Genomic DNA, 23,635 nt, shown 5'->3' on the forward strand with positions numbered 1-23,635 from the left:
GTGTTGGCTGTGCGTTTGTCATATATGGCCTTTATTATGCTGAGGTAGTTCCTCTATACCTACTTTCTGGAGAGTTTTTATCATAAATGGGTGTTGAATTTTGTCGAAACCTTTTTCGCATCTATTGAGATGATCATATGGTTTTTCTCCTTCAATTTGTTAATATGCTACAGGACATTGATTGATTTGCATATACTGAAGAATCCTTGCCTCCCTGGAATAAACCCCACTTGATCATGGTGTATGAACCTTTTAATGTGCTGTTGGATTCTGTTTGCTAGTATTTTGTTGAGGATTTTTGCATTTATGTTCATCACTGATATTGGCCTGTAGTTTTCTTTCTTTGTGGCATCCTTGTCTGGTTTTGGTATCAGGGTGATGGTGGCCTCGTATAATGGATTTGGGAGTGTTCCCCCCTCTGCTATATTTTGGAAGAGTTTGAGAAGGATAGGTGTTAGTTCTTCTCTAAATGTTTGATAGAATTTACCTGTGAAGCCATCCAGTCCTGGGCTTTGTTTTGCTGGAAGGTTTTTAATCACAGTTTCCATTTCACTGCTTGTGATTGGTCTTTTTATATTTTCTATTTCTTCCTGGTTCAGTCTCAGAAGGTTGTGCTTTTCTAAGAATTTGTCCATTTCTTCCAGGTTGTCCATTTTCTTGGCATAGAGTTGCTTGTCCATTGTATTTCTACAGTGTCAGTCGTTACTTCTTTTTTCATTTCTTTTTTTTTTAACATCTTTATTGGAGTATAATTGCTTTACAGTGGTGTGTTAGTTTCTGCTTTATAACAAAGTGAATCAGTTATACATATACATATGTTCCCATATCTCTTCCCTCTTGCATCTCCCTCCCTCCCACTCTCCCTATCCCACACCTCTAGGTGGTCACAAACCACCGAGCTGATCTCCCTGTGCTATGCGGCTGCTTCCCACTAGCTATCTATTTTACGTTTGGTAGTGTATATATGTCCATGCCACTCTCTCATTTTGTCACAGCTTACCCTTGCCCCTCCCCATATCCTCAAGTCCATTCTCTAGTAGGTCTGTGTCATAATTCCCGTCTTACCCCTAGGTTCTTCATGACATTGTTTTTTTTTTCTTAGATTCCATATATATGTGTTAGTATACGGTATTTGTTTTTCTCTTTCTGACTTACTTCACTCTGTAAGACAGACTCTAGGTCCATCCACCTCACTACAAATAACTCAATTTCGTTTCTTTTTATGGCTGAGTAATATTCCATTGTATATATGTGCCACATATTCTTTATCCATTCATCTGTAGATGGACACTTAGGTTGCTTCCATGTCCTGGCTATTGTAAATAGAGCTGCAATGAACATTTTGGTACATGACTCTTTTTGAATTATGGTTTTCTCAGGGTATATGCCCAGTAGTGGGATTGCTGGGTCACATGGTACTTCTATTTTTAGTTTTTTAAGGAACCTCCATACTGTTCTCCATAGTGGCTGTATCAATTTACATTCTCACCAACAGTGCAAGAGTGTTCCCTCTTCTCCACAGCCTCTCCAGCATTTATTCTTTCTAGATATTTTGATGATGGCCATTCTGACTTGTGTGAGATGATATCTCATTGTAGTTGTTTTCTGTTTTGTTTTGTTTTGTTTTGTGGTATGTGGGTCTCTCACTGTTGTGGCCTCTCCCGTTGCGGAGCACAGGCTCCGGACGCGCAGGCTCAGCGGCCATAGCTCACGGGCCTAGCCACTCCACAGCATGTGGGATCTTCCTGGACTGGGGCACGAACCCGTGTCCCCTGCATCGGCAGGCGGACTCTCAACCACTGCGCCACCAGGGAAGCCCTCACTGTAGTTTTGATTTGCATTTCTCTAATGATTAATGATGTTGAGCATTCTTTCTGTGTTTGTTGTCAATCTGTATATCTTCTTTGGAGAAATGTCAATTTAGGTCTTCTGCCCATTTTTGGATTGGGTTGTTTGTTTTTTTGTTATTGAGCTGCATGAGCTGCTTGTAAATTTTGGAAATTAATACATTGTCAGTTGCTTCATTTGCAAATATTTTCTCCCATTCTGAGGGTTGTCTTTTGGTCTTGTTTATGGTTTCCTTTGCTGTGCAAAAGCTTTTAAGTTTCATTAGGTCCCATTTGTTTATTTTTGTTTTAATTTCCATTTCTCTAGGAGGCGGGTCAAAAAGGATCTTGCTGTGATTTATGTCATAAAGTGTTCTGCCTGTGTTTTCCTCTAAGAGTTTGATAGTGTCTGGCATTACATTTAGATCTTTACTCCATTTTGAGTTTATTTTTGTGTATGGTGTTAGGGAGATTTCTAATTTCATACTTTCACATGTACCTGTCCAGGTTTCCCAGCACCACATATTGAAGAGGCTGTCTTTTCTCCACTGTATATTCTTGCCTCCTTTGTTAATGATAAGGTGACCATATGTGCGTGGGTTTATCTCTGGGCTTTCTATCCTGTTCCATTGATCTATATTTCTGTTTTTCTGCCACTACCATACTGTCTTGATTACTGTAGCTTTGTAGTATAGTCTGAAGTCAGGGAGCCTGATTCCTCAGGCTTCATTTTTCGTCCTCAAGTTTGCTTTGGCTATTCGGGTCTTATTTTTCCATCCAAATTGTGAAAAATTTTGTTCTAGTTCTGTGAAAAATGCAAGTGGTAGTTTGATAGGGATTGCATTGAATCTGTAGATTGCTTTGGGTAGTAGAGTTATTTTCACAATGTCTATTCTTCCAATCCAAGAACATGGTATATCTCTCCATCTATTTGTATCATCTTTAATTTCTTTCATTAGTGTCTTATAATTTTCTGCATACAGGTCTTTTGTCTCCTCAGGTAGGTTTATTCCTAGATATGTTATTCTTTTTGTTGCAATGGTAAACGGAGTGTTTTCTTAATTTCACTTTCAGATTTTTCATCATTAGTGTATAGGAATGGCAGAAATTTCTGTGCATTAATTTTGTATCCTGCAACTTTACCAAATTCATTGATTACCTCTAGTACTTTTCTGGTAGCATCTTTAGGATTCTCTATGTATAGTATCATGTCATCTGCAAATAGTGACAGCTTTACTTCTTTTCCAATCTGAATTCATTTTATTTCTTTTTCTTCTCTGATTGCTGTGGCTAAAACTTCCAGAACTATGTTGGATAATAGTGGTGACAGTGGGCAACCTTGTCTTGTTCCTGATCTTAGTGGAAATGCTTTCAGTTTTTCACCATTGAGGACGATGTTGGCTGTGGGTTTGTCATATATGGCCTTTATTATGTTGAGGAAAGTTCCCTACTTTCTAGAGGGTTTTTATCAGAAATGGGTGTTGAATTTTGTCGAAAGCTTTCTCTGCATCTATTGAGATGATCATATGGTTTTTCTCCTTCAATTTTTTACTGTGGTGTATCACGTTGATTGATTTGTGTATATTGAAGAATCCTTGCGTTCCTGGCATAAACACCACTTGATCATGGTGTATGGTCCTTTTAATGTGCTGTTGGATTCTGTTTGCTAGTATTTTGTTGAGGATTTTTGCATCTATGTTCTTCAGTGATATTGGCCTACTGTAATTTTCTTTCTTTGTGACATCTTTGTCTGATTTTGGTATCAGGGTGATGATGGCCTCATAGAATGAGTTTGGGAGTGTTCCTCCCTCTGCTATATTTTGGAAGAGTTTGAGAAGGATAGGTGTTAGCTCTTCTCTAAATGTTTGATAGAATTCACCTGTGAAGCCCTCTGGTCCTGGGCTTTTGTTTTTTGGAAGATTTTTTATCACAGTTTCAATTTCAATGCTTGTGATTGGTCTGTTCATATTTTCTATTTCTTCCTGGTTCAGTCTTGGCAGGTTGTACATTTCTAAAACTTTTTCAATTTCTTCCAGGTCTTCCATTTCATTAGCGTAGTGTTGCTTGTCATAATCTCTCATGATCCTTTGTATTGCTTCAGTGTCAGTTGTTACTTCTCCTTTTTCATTTCTAATTCTGTTGATTTGAGTCTTCTCCCTTTTATTCTTGGTGGGTCTAGCTAATGGTTTATCAATTTTGTTTATCTTCTCAAAGAACCAGCTTTTAATTTTATTAATCTTTGCTATCGTTTCCTTCATTTCTTTTTCATTTATTTCGGATATGATCTTTATGATTCATTTCCTTCTGCTAACTTGGGGGTTTTTGTTCTTCTTTCGCGAATTCCTTTAGGTGCAGGGTTAGGTTGTTTATTTGAGATGTTTCCTGTTTCTTAAGGTAGGATTGTATTGCTATAAACTTCCCTCTGAGAACTGCTTTTGCTGCATCCCATAGGTTTTTGGGTTTTTTTTTTGCGGTACGCGGGCCTCTCACTGCTGTGGCCTCTCCCCTTGCGGAGCACAGGCTCTGGACATGCAGGCTCAGCGGCCATGGCTCACGGGCCCAGCCGCTCCACGGCATGTGGGATCTTCCCAGACTGGGGCACAAACCCATGTCCCCTGCATCGGCAGGCAGACTCTCAACCACTGCGCCACCAGGGAAGCCCTCCCATTGGTTTTGGATCATCATGTCTCCATTGTCATTTGTTTCTAGGTATTTTTTTATTTGCTCTTTGATTTCTTCAGTGATGTCTTGGCTATTTAATAGCGTATTGTTTATCCTCCATGTGCTTGTATATTTTACAGATCTTTTCCTGTAATTGATATCTAGTCTCATAGCGTTGTGGTCAGAAAAGATACTTGATACGATTTCAATTTTCTTAAATTTATCAAGGCTTGATTTGTGACCCAAGATATGATCTATCCTGGAGAATGTTCCATGAGCACTTGAGAAAAATGTGTATTCTGTTATTTTTGGATGGAATGTCCTATAAATGTCAATTAAGTATATCTCGTTTAATGTGGCATTTAAAGCTTGTGTTTCCTTATTTATTTTCATTTTGGATAATCTGTTTATTGGTGAAAGTGGGGTGTTAACGTCCCCTACTATGATTGTGTTACTGTCAATTTCCCCTTTTATGGCTGTTAGTATTTGCCTTATGTATTGAGGTGCTCCTATGTTGGGTGCATAAATATTTACAATTGTTATATCTTCTTCTTGCATTGATCCCTTGATCATTATGTAGTGTCCTTTTTGTCTCTTGTAATAGTCTTTATTTTAAAGTCTATTTTGTCTGATATGAGAATAGCTACTCCAGCTTTCTTTTGATTTCCATTTGCATGGAATATCTTTTTCTGTCCCCTCACTTTCAATCTGTATGTGTCCCTAGGTCTGAAGTTGGTCTCTTATAGACAGCATATATATAGGTCATGTTTTTGTATCCATTCAGCCAGTCTGTGTCTTTTGGTGGGAGCATTTAGTCCGTTTACATTTAAGGTAATTATCGATCTGTATGTTCCTATTCCCATTTTCTTAATTGTTTTGGGTTTGTTATTGTAGGTCTTTTCCTTCTCTTGTGTTTCTTGCCTAGAGAAGTTCCTTTAGCGTTTGTTGTAAAGGTGGTTTAGTGGTGCTGAACTCTCTCAGCTTTTGCTTGTCTGTAAAGGTTTTAATTTCTCCATCAAATCTGAATGAGATCTTTGCTGGGTAGAGTAATCTTGGTTGTAGGTTTTTCTCCTTCATCACTTTAAATATGTCCTGCCAGTCCCTTCTGGCTTACAGAGTTTCTGCTGAAAGATCAGCTGTTAACCTTATGGGGATTCCCTTATGTGTTATTTGTTGCTTTTCCCTTGCTGCTTTTAATAGGTTTTCTTTGTATTTAATTTTTGACAGTTTGATTAATATGTGTCTTGGTGTGTTTCTCCTTGGATTTATCCTGTCTGTGACTCTCTCTGCTTCCTGGACTTGATTAACCATTTCCTTTCCCATATTAGGGAAGTTTTTAACTATAATCTTTTCAAATATTTTCTCAGTCCCTTTCTTTTTCTCTTCTTTTTCTGGGACACCTATAATTCGAATGTTGGTGTCTTTAATGTTGTCCCAGAGGTCTCTGAGACTGTCCTCAGTTCTTTTCATTCTTTTTTCTTTATTCTGCTCTGCAGTAGTTATTTCCACTATTTTATCTTCCAGGTCACTTATCCGTTCTTCTGCCTCAGTTATTCTCCTATTGATCCCTTCTAGGGTATTTTTAATTTCATTTATTGCGTTGTTCATCATTGCTTGTTTCCTCTTTAGTTCTTCTACGTCCTTGTTAAATGTTTCTTGCATTTTCTCTATTCTATTTCCAAGATTTTGGGTCATCTTTACTATCATTATTCTGAATTCTTTTTCAGGTAGACTGCCTATTTCCTCTTCATTTTTTAGGTCTGGTGGGGTTTTATCTTGTTCCTTTATCTGCTGTGTGTTTTCCTGTCTTCTCATTTTGCTCATCTTACTGTGTTTGGGGTCTCCTTTTTGCAGGCTACAGGTTTGTAGTTCCCGTTGTTTTTGGTGTCTGTCCCCAGTGGCTAAGGTTGGTTCAGTGGGTTGTGTGTCCTTCCTGGTGGAGGGGATTAGTGCCTGTGTTCTGGTGGATGAGGCTGGATCTTGTCTTTCTGGTGGGCATGTGCACAACTGGTGGTGTGTTTTGGGGTGTCTGTGGCCTTATTATGATTTTAGGCAGCCTCTCTGGCAATGGATGGGGCTGTGTTCCTGTCTTGCTAGTTGTCTGGCATAGGGTGTCCAGCGCTGTAGCTTGCTGATCATTGAGTGAAGCTGGGTCTTGGTGTTCAGATGCAGATCTCTGGGAGATTTTCGCTGTTTGATATTACGTGGAGCTGGGAGGTCTCTTGTGGACCATTGTCCTGAAGTTGGCTCTCCCACCTCAGAGGCACAGCACTGACTTCTGGCGGGAGCACCAAGAGGCTTTCACCCACACGGCTCAGAATAAAAGGGAGAAACAGGGCTTCCCTGGTGGCACAGTGGTTGAGAGTCTGCCTGCCGATGCAGGGAACATGGGTTTGTGCCCTGGTCCCACATGCTGCGGAGCGGCTGGGCCCGTGAGCCATGGCTGCTGAGCCTGCGTGTCTGGAGCCTGTGCTCCACAATGGGAGAGGCCACAACAGTGAGGGGCCCACGTACCGAAAAAATAAAATAAAATAAAAGGGAGAAACAATAGAAAGAAAGAGGATAAAATAAAATAAATAAGATAAAATAAAATAAAGTTATTAAAATAAAAAATTATTATTATGAAAAAAAAATTTTTAAATAAAAAAAAACAAAAAAACAACGGATGGACAGAATCCTAGGACAAATGGTGAAAGCAAAGCTATACATACAAAATCTCACACAGAAGCACACACATACACACTCACAAAAAGAGGAAAAGGGGAAAAATATATATATATCTCGATGCTCCCAAAGTCCACCTCCTCAATTTGGGATGATTCGTTGTCTATTCAGGTGTTCCACAGATGCAGGCACATCAAGTTGATTGTGGAGCTTTCATATGCTGCTTCTGAGGCTGCTGGGAGAGATTTCCCTTTCTCTTCTTTGTTCTCACTGCTGAGCTTTGGATTTGGACCCACCTCAGCTTGTAGGTCACCGGAGGGCATCTGTTCTTCACTCAGACAGGAAGGGGTTAAAGGAGCAGCTGCTTCGGGTACTCTGGCTCACTCAGGCCGTGGGGGAGGGAGGGGCACAGAGTGAGGGGCGGGCCTGCGGTGGAAGAGGCTGGCGTGACGTTGTACCAGCCTGAGGCGCGCCGTGAGTTCTCCCGGGGAAGTTGTCCCTGGATCACGGGACCCTGGCAGTGGCGGGCTGCACAGGTTTCCAGGAGGGGAGGTGTGGACAGTGACCTGTGCTCGCACACAGGCTTCCTGGTGGCGGCAGCAGCAGCCTTAGCATCTCATGCCCGTCTGTGGAGTCCGCGCTGATAGTCGCGGCTCGCGCCCATCTCTGGAGCTCCTTTAAGCAGTGCTCTTAAACCCCTCTCCTCGCGCACCAGGAAACAAAGAGGGAAGAAATAGTCTCTTGCCTCTTTGGCAGCTCCAGACTTTTCCCGGACTCCCTCCCAGGTAGCCGTGGTGCACTAGCCCCCTTCAGGCTGTGTTCACGTAGCCAACCCCAGTCCTCTCCCTGGGATCCGACCTCCGAACCCTGAGCCTCGGCTCCTAGCCCCCGTCCGCCCCAGCGGGTGAGCAGACAAGCCTCTCGGGCTGGTGAATGCTGGTCGGCACCGATCCTCTGTGCGGGCATCTCTCTGCTTTGCCCTCCGCACCCCTGTGGCTGTGCTCTCCTCCGAGGCTCGGAAACTCCCCCCTCCACCACCCACAGTCTCTGCCCGCGAATGGGCTTCCTAGTGTGTGGATACCTTTCCAACTTAACAGCTCCCTCCCACTGGTGCAGGTCCCGTCCCTATTCTTTTGTCTGTGTTTTTACTTTTTTCTTTTGCTCTACCCAGGTACGTGGGGAGTTTCTTGCCTAATGGGAGGTCTGAGGTCTTCTGCCAGCATTCAGTAGGTGTTCTGTAGGAGTAGTTCCACGTGTAGATGTATTTATGATGTATCTGTGGGGAGGAAGGTGATCTCCGCATCTCACTCTTCCACTATCTTCTCTAACCTCCTCCTTTTTTCATTTCTAATTCTGTTGATTTGAGTCTTCTCCCTTTTTTTCTTGGTGAGTCTGGCTAAAGTTTTATCAATTTTATCTTCTCCAAGAACCAGCTTTTAGTTTTATTGATCTTTGCTATTGTTTCTTCATTTCTTTTTCATTTATTTCTGATCTGATCTTAATGATTTCTTTCCTTCTGCTAACTTTGGGGTTTTTTTGTTCCTCTTTCTCTAATTGCTTTAGGTGTAAGGTTATGTTGTTTATTTGAGATGTTTCTTGTTTCTTGAGGTAGGATTGTATTTCTATAAACTTCTCTCTTAGACCTGCTTTTGCTGCATCCCACAGGTTTTGGGTTATCGTGTTTTCATTGTCATTTGTTTCTAGGTGTTTTTTATTTTCGTCTTTGATTTCTTCAGTGATGTTTTGGCTATTTAATAGCGTATTGTTTAACCTCCATGTGTTTGTATTTTTTACATTTTTTTTCCTGTAATTGATATCTAGTCTCAGAGTGTTTTGGCCAGAAAAGATACCTGATATGATTTCAATTTTCTTAAATTTACCAAGGCTTGATTTGTGACCCAAGATATGACTATCCTGCAGAATGTTCCATAAGCACTTGAGAAGAAAGCATATTCTGTTGTTTTTGGATGGAATGTCCTATAAATATCAATTAAGTCCATCTTGTCTAATGTGTCATTTAAAGCTTGTGTTTCCTTATTTATTTTCATTTTGGATAATCTGTCCATTGGTGAAAGTGGGGTGTTAAATTCCCCTGCTGTGACTGTTTTACTGTCGATTTCCCCTTTTATGGCTGCTAGCATTTGCCTTATGTATTGAGGTGCTCCTATGTTGGGTGCATAAATATTTACAATTGTTATATCTTCTTCTTGCATTGATCCCTTGATCCTTATGTAATGTCCTTCTTTGTCTCTTGTAATACTCCTTATTTTAAAGTCTATTGGTCTGATATGAGAATTGCTACTCCAGCTTTCTTTTGATTTCCATTTGCATGGAATATCTTTTTCCATCCCCTCACTTTCAGTCTGTATGTGTCACAAGGTCTGAAGTGGGTCTCTTGTAGACAGCATATATATGGGTCTTGTTTTTGTATCCATTCAGCCAGTCTGTGTCTTTTGGTTGGAGCATTAAATCCATTTACATTTAAGATAATTATCGATATGTATGTTCCTATTCCCATTTTCTTAATTGTTTTGGGTTTGTTATTGTAGGTCTTTTCCTTCTTTTGTGTTTCCTGTCTAGTGATGTTCCTTTAGCTTTTGTTGTAAAGCTGGTTTGGTGGTGCTGAATTCTCTTAACTTTTGCTTGTCTGTAAAGGTTTTAATTTCCCTATCAAATCTGAACGAGATCCTTGCTGGGTAGAGAAATCTTAGGTGTAGGTTTTTCCTTTTCATCACTTTAAATATGTCCTGCCACTCCCTTCTGGCTTGCAGAGTTTCTACTGAAGGATCAGCTGTTAACCTTATGGGGATTCCCTTGTATGTTATTTGTTGTTTTTCCCTTGCTGCTTTCAATATTTTTTCTTTGTATTTAATTTTTGATAGTTTGATTAATATGTGTCTTGGCATGTATCCTATATGGGACTCTCTGTGCTTCCTGGACTTGATTGACTATTTCGTTTCCCATGTTAGGGAAGTTTTCAACTATAATGTCTTCAAATCTTTTCTCAGACCATTTCTTTTTCTCTTCTTCTTCTGGGACCCCTATAATTCGAATGTTGGTGTGTTTAATGTTGTCCCAGAGGTCTCTGAGACTGTCCTCAATTCTTTTCATTCATTTTTCTTTATTCTGCTCTGCAGTAGTTATTTCCACTATTTTATCTTCCAGGCCACTTATCAGTTATTCTGGTATTGATTCCTTCTAGAGAATTTTAATTTCATGTATTGTGTTGTTCGTCATTGTTTGTTTGCTCTTTAGTTCTTCTAGGTCCTTGTTAAACGTTTCTTGTGTTTTCTCCATTTTATTTACAAGATTAGGATCATCTTTACTATCATTACTCTGAATTCTTTTTCAGGTAGACTGCCTATTTCCTCTTCATTTGTTAGGTCTGGTGGGTTTTTACTTTGCTCTTTCATCTGCTGCATATTTCTCTGTCTTCTCATTTTGTTTAACTTACTGTGTTTGGGGTCTCTTTTTCACAGGCTGCAGGTTTGTAGTTCCCATTGTTTTTGTTGTCTGCCCCCAGTGGGTGAGGTTGTTTCAGTGGCTTTTGTAGGCTTTTTGGTGGAGGGCACTTGTGCCTGTGTTTTGGTGGGTGGGGCTGGATCTTGTCTTTCTGGTGGGCAGGGCCATGCCCAGTGGTGTGTTTTGGCATGTCTGTGAGCTTAGTATGATATTAGGCAGCCTCTCTGTTAATGGGTTGGGTTGTGTTCCTGTCTTGCTAGTTGTTTGGCATGGGACATCCAGCACTGGAGCCTGCTGGCCGTTGGGTGGAGATGGATCTTAGCATTGAAATGGAGATCTCTGGGAGAGCTCTTGCCAATTGATATTACCTGGTGCCAGGAGGTCTCTGGTGGTCCAATGTCCTGAACTCGGCTCTCCCACATTAGAGACTCAGGCCTGACACCAGGCCAGAGCACCAAGACCCTGTCAGCACATAGCTCAGAAGAAAACAGAGAAAAAAAGAAAGAAAATAAAATTTTTAATAAAAATTTTTATATTATTTAAATAAAAAAGTAATAAAAAAAGAAGAGAACAAGCAAACAAATCCACCAATGATAACAAGCACAAAAAACTAAACTAAGATAAACATAAAAATCAGAAACAAATCAGTTGCCGACAGCAAACCCCAAGCCTACAGTTGCTCCCAAAGTCCACCGCCTCAATTTTGGGACTATTTGTTGTCTGTTTAGGTATTGCAGAGATGCAGGGTACATAACTTGATTGTGGAGATTTAATCTGCTGCTCCTGAGGCTGCTGGGAGAAATTTCCCTTTCTCTTCTTTGTTTGCACAGCTCCCGGGGTTCAGCTTTGATTTTGGCCCCACCTCTGCGTGTAGGTCGCCCTCTGGCATCTGTTTCCCGCCCAGAGAGGAGGGGGTTAAAGCAGCAGCTAATTAGGGTGCTTTGACTCACTCAGGCCGTGGGGAGGGAGGCATACGGTAGTCACAGTTGGAAGGTGGGACGAGCCTGCAGTGGCAGAGGCCAGTGTGACGTTGCAACAGCTTGAGGCGCGCCATGTGTTCTCCTGGGGAGGTTGTCCCTGGATCTCAGGACGCTGGCAGTGGCGGGCTGCACACACTCCTTGGGGGGTGTGGATAGTGACCTCTGCTTGCACACAGGATTCCTGGTGTCAGCAGAAGCAGCGTTCGCGTTGTTCGTGCCCGTCTCTGGTGTCTGCGCTGATAGCCACGGCTCGCGCCCGTCTCTGGAGCTAGTTTAGGTGGTGCTCTGAATCCCCTCTCCTTGTGCACCCTGAAACAATGGTCTCTTGCCTCTTAGGCAGTTCCAGACTTTTTCCCGGACTCCCTCCTGGCTAGCTGTGGTGCACTAGCCCCCTTCAGGCTGTGTTCAGGCAGCCAACCCCAGTCCTCTGCCTGGAATCCAACCTCTGAAGCCCGAGCCTCAGCTCCCAGCCCCTGCCCGCCCCGGCGGGTGAGCAGACGAGCCACTTGGGCTGGTGAGTGCTGGTCGGCACCAATCCTCTGTGCAGGAACGTCTCTGCTTTGCCCTCCGCACCCCTGTTGCTGCGCTCTCCTCCATGGCTCCAAAGCTTCCCCCCCCACCCCCCATCTCCGCCAGGGAAGGGGCTTCCTAGTGTGTGGAAACCTTTCCTCCTTCATGACTCCCTCCCACTGGTGCAGGTCCCGTTCCTGTTCTTTTGTTTCTGTTTTTTCTTTTTCTTTTGCCCTACCTAGGTACGTGGGGAGTTTCTTGCCTTTTGGGAGGTCTGAGGTCTTCTGCCAGCATTCAGTAGGTGTTCTGTAGGAGTTGTTCCACATGTAGATGTATTCCTGATGTATTTGTGGGGAGGAAGGTGATCTCCACCTCTTACTCCTCCACCATCTTGAAGGTCCCCCCACCTTGTGATATTTTAAATCATCATCATTATTATAATTTAAAACTTAGGGAACAGGTTCAGAGCCTTTAATAAAAATTAAGTAGAAATCTGATCCAAAGCCAGTTCTCTCTGACTCAGAATCCCACGCACCCAAAATCCCATCCTCTTTCATTACACAAGGAAAGAAAGAAAGAGAGGGAAGAAGGGAGAGAAATCAGGAAGAATGGAAAGAAAAGAGGAGAAAAGGACTGAAGGCAAGTAGGGGAGTAAAGATTTGAATTCAGGAAAGTTTCTCTGCAACAAGCAAGAGAGTCAAATTGACCATTCCATTAATTTCATTGCTCCTACTGTGTTTTAATTTTATTGTACAGGAGTATCTTAATATAGACCTAAACACAGATCATAGAAATAGAGGGGAGAAAAATCAGTATTGGTAACAAAAATGTAGTATACTTAATGGAAAGACCTCTGATTCTCTGTTCAATTATGTTTTCTACTGAAATGAAGGCGACATTTAGGGTATCTACTTGCTAATACTGCCACCTTGCTCAACTTTCTGAGGTTTTCGCTCATGTCCAAGAAACTAGAATATAGAGCTGATAGTGAAGGAATTTACTGATCCATGTGTGCTATTTAAATTTTCTTGAAATTATTCAAATTTCTCTAGCCTAGAAATCAGGGCAGAATCTCAGGACAGATGGGTTGGTAATGAGTTTTTCACCTCTTTCAGCTGCCAAGCAATTTGGAAATTGCACGAGGCCAGGCTTTGTCAGTGCAGTTTGGCACTTCAACTTGAAGACTAGTCTGACACCAGGAAATTGTCATCATCAGCTAATGCTTAGCAAGTGTGGCACGCCAAGTGTCATGAAAATGGAAAGAAAAATAATGCTCTGTTCTGATTATAGCTTCCTCACAAGTTTGGGTTGCAACTGATTTCTCTGTCGATCTAGAAGTTCAACTTCTATCTCCAGTCCAGGCACCCTTCTTAGTTTTGTTCCCATGTGTTTGATTATCTACTGGACATTTTTACTTGGATATCATGAAGATACCTCAAAGTGCCTACGCTCAAAACTGAGTTCTTGACATTACCCAAGAAAACCCTTCTTGCTCCAGTGTTTCCTATCTTAATAAATATTAATACCATCCAACCATCTAATGGTTCAGACCTGAAATCTCTCTTGATTAATCCCCTCCCTCCCTGCACCATATCCATCCAATCGCCAAGGCCTGTTGGTTCTATTTCTTAAACATTTCCTGAATCTGTCCACTTCTCTCCATCCTCATCCCCATCATTAACTTTAGGTCACCATCAAATTTGACCCATACTCGGGTGTAGATCCCTCCCTGAAGGTCACTAACTTTTCCTATTCTGCCCAATCCATTTTCTCTATGGAGCTAGAGTGGTACTAAACATCACATCATGCCATTCTCCTGCTGGAAACCATTCCATGCTTTCCACTGGTTGGGAAATGAAGTCTGAACATCTCAGCATAACTTAGAAGGCTCTTATCCACCTCCTCAGCATCATTTCTTACCAGTTAGTCATTTCGTTAGGAAATATTTATTGTGTTCCAGACCTTGTTTAGGCTCTGGAAATACGGTCAAAACTTACATACTATTGGGAGCACACAGACAATAAGCATGGAAACAAATAAATGAATAATGATTTTAAGTACTGACAAATATTCACCAGGGAGATTTTTCTGGGACCTGCCTCTTATAAGCTTTTCCCTATTCCATCTAAACTAACTTACATGTTTCTGACATGTGCTCCCCTATAAGCATATGTTAAAATTGTTATAATTTAGCACCCTTTACTTCTTGCGTATCTGTCTTCTATGCTGGATCATTACAGATTTGGCAAGAGCAAAGATTCTTTTTAGATATTACTATCTGATCCCAGTGCCTAGCTCTTTCCTGACATATGTCAGGTGTCTAATAAATATTTGTGAAGTAAATGAATGTTACTTCCTTAGTATGAATTGATTGATAAGTTCTTATCTGAGTGAAAATTAAAAATATATGGTGAAATTAAAAATTGGATGAAAATAAAAAGTATAGGCCTTCTGAAATTTGTAACTTTTCAGATATTGTAGGCTTACATGAATTACGTTGAACTTCCCAATATAGAAATTGATTAAACTTATTCACTCCAAATCACTAAATCCTTGCAGATAATAAAATTCTATGCATTACCGATCTCTTAGCTTTTCTCATTTGCTGAGAAAACCAAATTGAGAAAGAACTTTGGAGAACTGCGAGCTGAAAAAAATATGGTCTGTAATTAAAACACTGCAAGGAAGAAACATAGATGGCTTCAGTGGTTAATGTATTAGCAAAGAAACAAGAAAGTGAGTTGGGATGATCATAGGTGTTGCTATGTTAACAACGTCAGTTTGTCCAGTGCATTTATCTTTCCAAGATTTATACCTATTAATCTGTTTTATCAAATTTTAGGTTTTTGCAAGGAGTAGTAGAACGGTGTTACACCCTTCTAAAGGGAAATGCAATGACCACACGATCTTCCATTTTCAAGGCCTTTGGAGAACATTTTGTCTACCTCTGCTCACCAAAAAGCAAGAAAATCACAACAGATATCAGCTTGAATAAAGGTTTGGATTAGCTTTTATATGCTTTTTAAAAAAATAGTTTGTCCCACCCTTAAAACAAAGTATTTGGTTACTAATTTTTACGGTTTTATCCTGCTATGGGTGAAAAAAAACTTCTGGGAGACTTTGAGTGCCAGTCCTTTATTATTTCCTTCTTAAAGTTTTTCTTACAACATCCTGTAGTTTTTCTGTGGTGGTTTAGGGTATGTATCAGAGTTTCTGTTAGAAACAGTAGCTTTCAAAAAAAATACATTGGCACACAATCTCCAAGAATATTTGTCTTATCAAATTATTTTAAAGATGAATACTGCTTTTTCAATCACCACCATTCCTCACCAAGCTCACTGCTTGCAAATATTCCATTATATATACCTATGGTTGGAAATCAGTTACTGGGTTCCCAAATGGAAATAGTTGCAGACAGAATGCAACTAGACAATATTGTGGAAAAACCATGGGCTTTGGAGTTAAAAGCCACTAGGCCAGTGGTGTGTGATGCACACCACCCCCCTTTTCATCTCTCCACAATTCCGTATCTAAAATTTACCTCTTGAGTCCCTCAGTTCCAAACCAATCAAGGACTTGGTTTTGGTTTCTTTGCTACTGCTGGTTTAGCCAGCTTACTGTCTTTGTAGAAACTCTTACTTCTATACAAACTCAAGTATGTAAATCCTTACTCCAAATAGAAAACCTTCCACATATTTCTCAACAACTACAACGTACCCTACACTTTTCTGTACTTTCCTTTAATCTTAGGTAGCTGTCCTCCCATTCCGTAGCTTAAAACGTGAGTGAAAGATGGACTAGTAAGAAGAACCTGGTCTGGAAAAATATCTAAGGAATTCTGCAAACCTATGTGGTAGCTGGGCTTTTCAGACAAAGACTCTGAAGTCTCAACTGTTTAAAAAAAAGAAAAAAGTACAAAGATCACAATTACCAGTGGCAACATGGAAAAATCCATAGAGCATGCCACTGGCAAAACTCCTCAGAGAGTTGGTTTCCCAAATATGGAAAATATAAAACAAAACCTTCTTTATTTATAAAAACTATTTGAATTTCTAATTCTTTAGGCCTTACAGGTTTATTATGAAAACCAAATTCATTTCCCCTAAGGGGTGAGAAAGAACCACTTCCTATTGCATCAAGTTATAGAATAGCACATTTTTAAAGCTCCATCATTTGTTTCTGGGGTAGCATTACATTGTCCTCTTCTGGGTTACGTAAGTCTGCCTTGGCCTTTCAAGCACAGAAACATTTTACCCTTGACACAGTTTGGAATTTGGAACTGCCTGTGAAAACATGAATAGCTTCATTTTTCCATTTGAAAAGTCCCTAAACACAAATTGATAAATTCTCAAAGAACTTCAGTGCAGAGTTTTCAGACTAGCACTTCAACTACTAAGACCTATATTCAAAGTGTTTGAATTGCCAGAAAAAACACAGCTGTTAGTCTATATCTCAGGCAATCTGTACACCATCTTTTAGGTAGGAGAGATTACAAAATGGGCCAAAGGTTAGATGCAAGTCTTAGAAGAATAAAAAATCAGTACTGAGAGGGCACCTACCCAAAGTGCCAAATATTAGCACTAACTTGGAATATCAGAAGTTTTAAATTACTAGCCCCCAAAAAAGTCACAGTCATCCATCAACCAATCCATCAGGTTGGGAGAAAGTTTTCTCCCAACCTGCAATTCTACTCTTGATAAATGCTCTTGTGTTTTGTTTTTCCTACGATTTAAAGGGTTGTGATGGCCTAGAAACTGGCCACCTGGGATAATTTCATGGCCTTGTGGATGGAGAGTGTCTCATGCGGTCAGGGCGGCTGTGACAGAGACAGTCTCTGACATTTTCATAAACTAAATTGAATTCTTGGCACACTCTGAACTTAGATAGCATGAGTTTCCAGCCCTGCTCCTCCTTAACTATATCAATTCTGCTTTAATTTCTGCCCTGATAATGTGATAAAATAAAGTGGGCCATTTTTTAGTCGAACTTCAATAATGATCTGAAGTACAACAAACTGCTCAAGTAATAATGGAGTTTGTTTCTTAAAATGCGAAAAGGATCTTTGGGTTTTCTCAGTGTCTTTTATTATTAGAGTATATGTTCATATGTCTAAGCCCTCCCGAGTTAGTTCAGATTTTGACTGTCCGGCTGCTATAGAGATAAGATAAGCTTTGGGCTACGTGTAGTTTCCTACGCTCACACTCTAACTCCTGTCTTTTCTCACCACTGGTGCAACTCCCCAGTGTGTTAGAATATTCTCATGAGAAACCCTGTCCTAGATATTCTGGGATCTACTAAACAAAACCAGTTGCTTACTCATACTCTTTCACTTCAATAAACATTTCCTGAGTCTATATATCTACCTTATGTCAGCCTATATGATGTTTTGATTAATCCTCACATAATCCCTATTTTGCAGACATAAAAAATGAGTCCAGAGAGTTTAAGTAACTTGGCCAAGGATACACAACAAATAAGCGGCATGCCAAGATGTCAGTTCATGTTCTCCGGAACTATTTTTAGATACCATTAATCACTTTGAGACCCCTTAAGCTGACACAATAGAAGCATATATCACAATGGAAGCCATGTGTCTCCGGAACTCCTGGGGCTAGTAAGGGGTTCAGTGAGTTCCCCATATGGCCCAGGGAGTGCGTTCAAGGACCTGATTTGCATTTTCTCCCTGACATTGGGTTTTGTGGCTGCTGAAGATGTAAACATTTGATCAACAGTATACCAAACTGATATTTCCATTTCAGAAAACTTATACAACTTATAATCAATATTAATTGCATCGAATATCAAAGACCTGTTATTCCATAGGCCTCAAGAGAATTGTCACCAGCACCTAAACATACACATTTCCTAATTTAGAATTTAATGAACTCCCTCCCAGCTTCTTGTTACTTACTGGCTACTTTATTAAATGTAGCGAATGGCTTCTCTTAGGCAACTCCTTTTTTCAGGGTGCAGGTACAATGAGACTCTTTCTGGCAGCTGTAGCTGTGATTTTAATTGGATTGATGCCACTGTGATCCAAACTTCAGGATCTCCCAATGGAAATCACAGAACTGTTTGAGTAGGGGGAAACCTTAGAAATCAACGAGTCCCAAAGTCTCAAACTGACAGCCCCCAGGCCACAGATGGCCTCGTTGTTTGTTCGTCACAGTGATGACCCTAGTTGAATTCTTATAATTTTTTGAATTGGTTGCCAAAATTTTCAAGCAAGCGTATTTCAAATAAAAATCTAAATGTTAGGCTTCTCTTGAAAACTTGGAATATTAGGCAGCACTGGGCCTGCATTCCTGCATAGAAGCCACCAGCCACAGTGGATAGCAGGTGCTTCTGCAGATGGGGGCTGATCTCTCCAGTGTGACTCCATTGGGGCATTCCCTGATGGGCTGGCAGTGTTGTAGTCAGTGGTCTGTTGACGTTAATCATTGTGTTTGTATTATTATTTTCTTGTAGTACAGTTAAGAAGAAAGAAAATATTTCTGTCTTTGTCAGGAATGGGAAAACAAAATATAATCTGAGGGGGTACTGTGTTTAAAAAGAAAGAAGAAAGCAAGCGTCTTTGTGGAAGAGAAGAATGTGCCTTTTGGTTAATATGCAAATGAAGCATCTCGGCTTCAAGTACATTTATGCTATTTGCTTGACCCTGTAAGCGTTTGAGAGCCACAATGTAGTCTTATTTTAGTGATCTAAACACAGTGATGGAAAGAAGTTAAATGGCTTCCTCAGGACCAATGTTTTTAGGCCATAACTAGAGTGAAGGTCTCCTCACCTTTTAGTATATTGCTTGCCATGTGGGAGATATCAAATACTTGAATTAATTTGTGGGCTGAAATCTAAAAATATTTATCTTAATGTTTTGAAATGTTTTTAGAAAAAGAAGGTGAATTAAGACATGATATTAAAGAAATTTATATAAATTAAAAATGGGCACACAAACTGGCGGGTGTAAATTTCATTCTGTGTGGACTTTGGAGTTAGATAAACCTTTCCTCTTATCAGGTCCTTAATCAAGAGAGCCTTTTACCATCTTCTGTGTCTGTCAGGTATGTATTTTGTGCAACTACTGCAGAATTGTACTGCAGTGTATCTCAAATCAAACTATTAGGCTAGAATAAATACTTTTAAGAAAAAGGTTTCTCTCTCTCTCTCTCTTTCTCTCTCTCTCTCTCTCTCTCTCACACACACACACACACACACACACACGCAAGCTCAGAAAAATAGCCTGCAAAATTTATATTTAATCATTCATATTTTTCAGTGTCACATCCTTTTTGTCTTTTTTCCTCTATTACTATAAGATTTAAATAGCTCTTTGGTTAAATTAAATGTTTCCCTCCTACCCATAAACACTAACAGAGAGTCTCAGGAAAAATTGAAAAATAAAGACATAGAAAAGAGAGGCCTGTTTTCACACCTTAATTTTTTTCAATCCAAATTAATCACAGGGGTCAGCTCTTCAAGGCACAACTATCTTAAGAAGATATGGGTCCATTCCTTACCTTCTGAAACCACCCAAGAAATCAATCCAGACACTTTTCAAGGTCCTCCAGACACAGTTGTTCTACATCTTAAAGGGAGGTAGGGAAGTTTCTATACATGCCAAGTTTCTAGAACCTGAGTGTACCCTCTTAATATTTCATACTATCTCCCAAATTTTTTATTGATTTCTGTGATTAGTATGATTTTCTTTCAGAGGAAGAGATTCCAAAATGACAACCATGCTTAGAAATCACTCACAACCTTTCTTCATTGCCAGAAAGGCGTTTCTCATGTTTACCCTAGACACTGCATGAGTACCTTTACAATCATTGCCTCTGTTTAGTCATGTTAAACAGAAAACAGCTGATCACCATGCTCAAAAGGAAATTATTTTTTCCCCTCTAATTAGTCTCACCTCAATCTTCTTTTCTGTCATTTAATAATTGTGGATTTTTAAAAAGTGGTTCAAAGATAAGGCCTGTGTGATGTCGGTGATCCCAAAGGAGGGTTAAAAGGTGGTCGAGGATCCCGGTGCTGCATTATCCCAGCATATCTGGAGGTCCCAGACCCTTTTGTTCTCCTGAGCAAACACCACAGATCTGGTCCACTCCTGCTGCCCTGCCCTGGTGGAAAGGCCCAAAGGCATCAGTAACCTTGACGGGGAGATATCTACCTCAAGATGCCAGCATTTGTTCTTGAGGCAGCACATCATGGCAGGAAGAGCACAGAAGGTGGACCATCCACCCTGGCCTGCATTCCTCCTCTACTACTTGTTTAAATTTAATCAAATTACTTCACTTCTCTCAGCCTCTCTTTCCTAGTATGAATCATGGGGAAATGATGATAATAGTAATACCTACTGTCTTAGGTCCGTTCCTGGGGAAGTAGACTCTGAGATTTGCAGGCAGGGGGTTTACTGTGGACACCGCGGTATCCACGTCTGTGGGAGAGTGAAGGAAACAGGACTGGACAGAGGGTGGTGTTGACCTACAGCTCAGTCACAGCAAACACCTCAGCTCATGCCACAAGGAGCTGGGCAGCTAAGGTGGCCCTTCAGAGTCACCCACCTTGCATCAGTCAGTCAGGGAAGGAAGCATGACCATGTGTGATGTGGCTCTCTTCAGCAGACGGCAATTCCCGAAGAGTAACACAAGCCCCCAGCACTGCTGGGACACAGGGAAATGAGAGCATCAGTTCTCCAGGGGAGATCAGGACAGGATGCCGTGCAGCCACGCCACCTGCCTTGTGTGGTTCTGTGGGGGTTACATAAGAAGCTCCATGAACAGCATTTTATACAGTGACTGGCACACAGTTTGCTATAAATATTATTCAGTAGACACTGATAAAGAATTCACTATTTGAAGATACTAGAAGAGACACTGAGGACGCTTAGGAAAGTATAAAAATAAATAATGAACAGACTGTGCCCTGAGAAGATCACAGTTGAATGATGTAAGACCTGAACTAGAAGCTATAGAGAGTCTAACCCTCGTAATCATTGCATACTCCTTTATAATATCCTTCAATGACCAGATGGATACCAAATACTCTCTATAGTGTATTCCTGACCTTAAGCATCTTGTGGTCTCATTGGAGAACCAAGACTTATATGCACGGAAAAACCCAATAACAGCATGCTGTACAATTAAGTGTCCAATTGTGTGGCAGGGACGCTAAGTGGTGAGGCAGGTCAAGCTTGGAGAGATGGGGGTGCTGGATTCGTCAGGAGAGATTTATGGAGGAATGGATTTGACTTAGACATTGTCACGTGCCTAGACATTGGACGGATGGAGGGAATGAGGGAACTCCAGACTGAAGAAGAGAATGAATGAAGGGTCTGGCCATGTCTGTGTGTGGTGAGGACAGCAATGGAGATTATATATTGACACATGCTACTAAACAGACCTCTACTAATCAGTGGAATCGGACTACTTCTGTGACAAATTGTGGCATTTATGCCTAATCCTACAAGCACTCTAGGAGTTTTGAGTAACGTGGATGAAACTTGGTAACAGAAAGATTGATCTGTTGGTACTGAATAAGATGAGCTATACAAGGAAACCAATATTATGGGGAACCTCCCAGGTGCTTTTTTCAGTCTCTTCTACTGTTTTTGGCAAGTAATCCAGGGGACAGATATTGAAGCTGAGACTAGAGGCTAGAATTGGACACCCGGATATCAGATGCTTTGTGGGGAGGTTTTAGCAGAAACTTAGTTTATACAGAGGAAAAAGCATAGGCTTTGGATCCAGACTTACAATGTAGGAGTTCAAATCATGATTCCACAATTTATATGACATATGACCTTGGACAGGCTTCATAACCACCCTGCCCCTTTATGTTTCCATCTGTAAAATGAAGTCAATTGTTCCCACCTTACCGTGTTGTAAGGACAAAATGATAGCAGATATAAAATGCATCAAAGTTGCCTGCTAGACTTATAGAAGATATTCAATAAATGCTATTATTATTGTTGTCAATATTATTATTACACCCATGTCAGAAGTCTTTCTTCTCTCTCTTCCTTAAACTTATACTTTGGATTTGTCTCTGGTTGTCTGGGAATTCATAGTGCTTAAAATAAAAGGTAGCACTTAAATTCCACTCTTAAGGTCCATCATCCTCTCTCTTGAGTGTTGGAAGGAGCAAGGCTGAAGTTAACTGGTACCTTCCGTTGGTGGATGGAAGTGCCTTGATGAGAGGTTACTGGTAGGAGGCACCACCCTTCAAATTTCAACTCCATACTAATTATTCCACCTCGAGAGCATTTATTTTTGCAAGTCTTGAAGTATTTTCTAGAGCAGCCTATTAAACTGTCAACATCTCCGATGGAAGGTTCCGCTAGATATCTCTGTTCAGACAAGTCCCTCTTTTCCATCTCGCCATCACCTTGCCCTGGAAAGGAGTAGAGCCTGGTGGTCAGGAGCAGACCTGCAGGTCAGGAGCTGTGCCTATGAAAATTAAGTAAAATTTAAAATTCATTTTCTCAGTGGCAAATAGCCCCATTTCAAATGCTCAATAGCCACGTGTGGCTAGTGGCTGCTGTATTGGACAGCACAGATTATAGAACATTTTGATCATCACAGAAACTTCTTTTGGACCTTGCTGCTCTAGAGCCAAACCAACTGGATTTAAATGATGTCTAACACTTATTGTCTGTGTGACTTTACCCAGGCAATATAAGCTTTCTGTGCCTTGGTTTTATCATCTATAAAATGAGGATATAAGTGCCAACTTTTGGGAGCATTCATGAGAATTAGATGAGTTAATATATATAATATATTTAGAGCAACCCCTAATTATCATCTGGTATTTTCTCAGTAACTGTTAGCAATTACTATTTATCAAAAAACAGGAAAAACAACACCTATTTCAGAAAGAAAACATAGAATGTATAGATGAAGGGTGGGGAGCTCAGAGTAGTTGCCCATTACCTGTGTTCCCAAATTCCGTATGATACAAAATCATTGTGGGACTCATCATAAGACATTATGATCTTCTATGTCTATGTCTGTTTTCTTTACTAGACTCCATGCCTTGGGAATTCAAGGACTAGTGTCTTATTCCTTTTCATACCCCTGGCACCTGCCATGGGGCCTTGAGCACACATGACACTCAATAAGTACTTTATTTTCAACATTGTTGAACTACCTTAAGTGCTCAAGAACTGGCAGCCTTCTTATTTATTAATATCTTAGCGGGAATAGTAGGATTGGAGTTTTGCTAATTTCAGTATATTTTTAACCAGATAGAGACAATGAACTTATAATTAGGTTTAAGGACAATGGGGAAGAATATTTAAAATCAGGAATGGATGAGACTATCCAGAATGGAGGATCACTTCACATGTTGGGGACAAGTTGAAAGGAGGGAAAGGAAAGAGCAAAGAGAGGAAATAGAGTTGATAAGTTGTCTGGGAGAAAGTTCAAAGACAAATTTTCCCTTCTTCAACATTTTACCACAGGCATATCCTGAAACCCTAGATATAATTATCTTGGCTGGAATGCCTGGGCTAGAGTAAACAGAAATCTGAGCGTG

The 23,635-nt window shown here is 40.6% G+C and overlaps 1 protein-coding gene across 3 annotated transcripts in view; it reads left to right on the top strand.

The window, feature by feature from the left end:
- Positions 1-23,635, top strand: part of LMNTD1 (lamin tail domain containing 1) — a 442,400-nt gene that overhangs the window by 144,254 nt on the left and 274,511 nt on the right. For all 3 annotated transcript variants that reach the window (XM_060305881.2, XM_060305879.1, XM_060305878.1), the window contains exon 5: positions 14,946-15,100. The gene's annotated coding sequence lies outside the window, so the exon portion shown is untranslated. The remainder of the gene's footprint in view (positions 1-14,945; positions 15,101-23,635) is intronic.

This window comes from Globicephala melas, chromosome 10 (genome assembly GCF_963455315.2).
Source record: "Globicephala melas chromosome 10, mGloMel1.2, whole genome shotgun sequence".
NCBI classification, from domain to species: Eukaryota; Metazoa; Chordata; class Mammalia; order Artiodactyla; family Delphinidae; genus Globicephala; species Globicephala melas.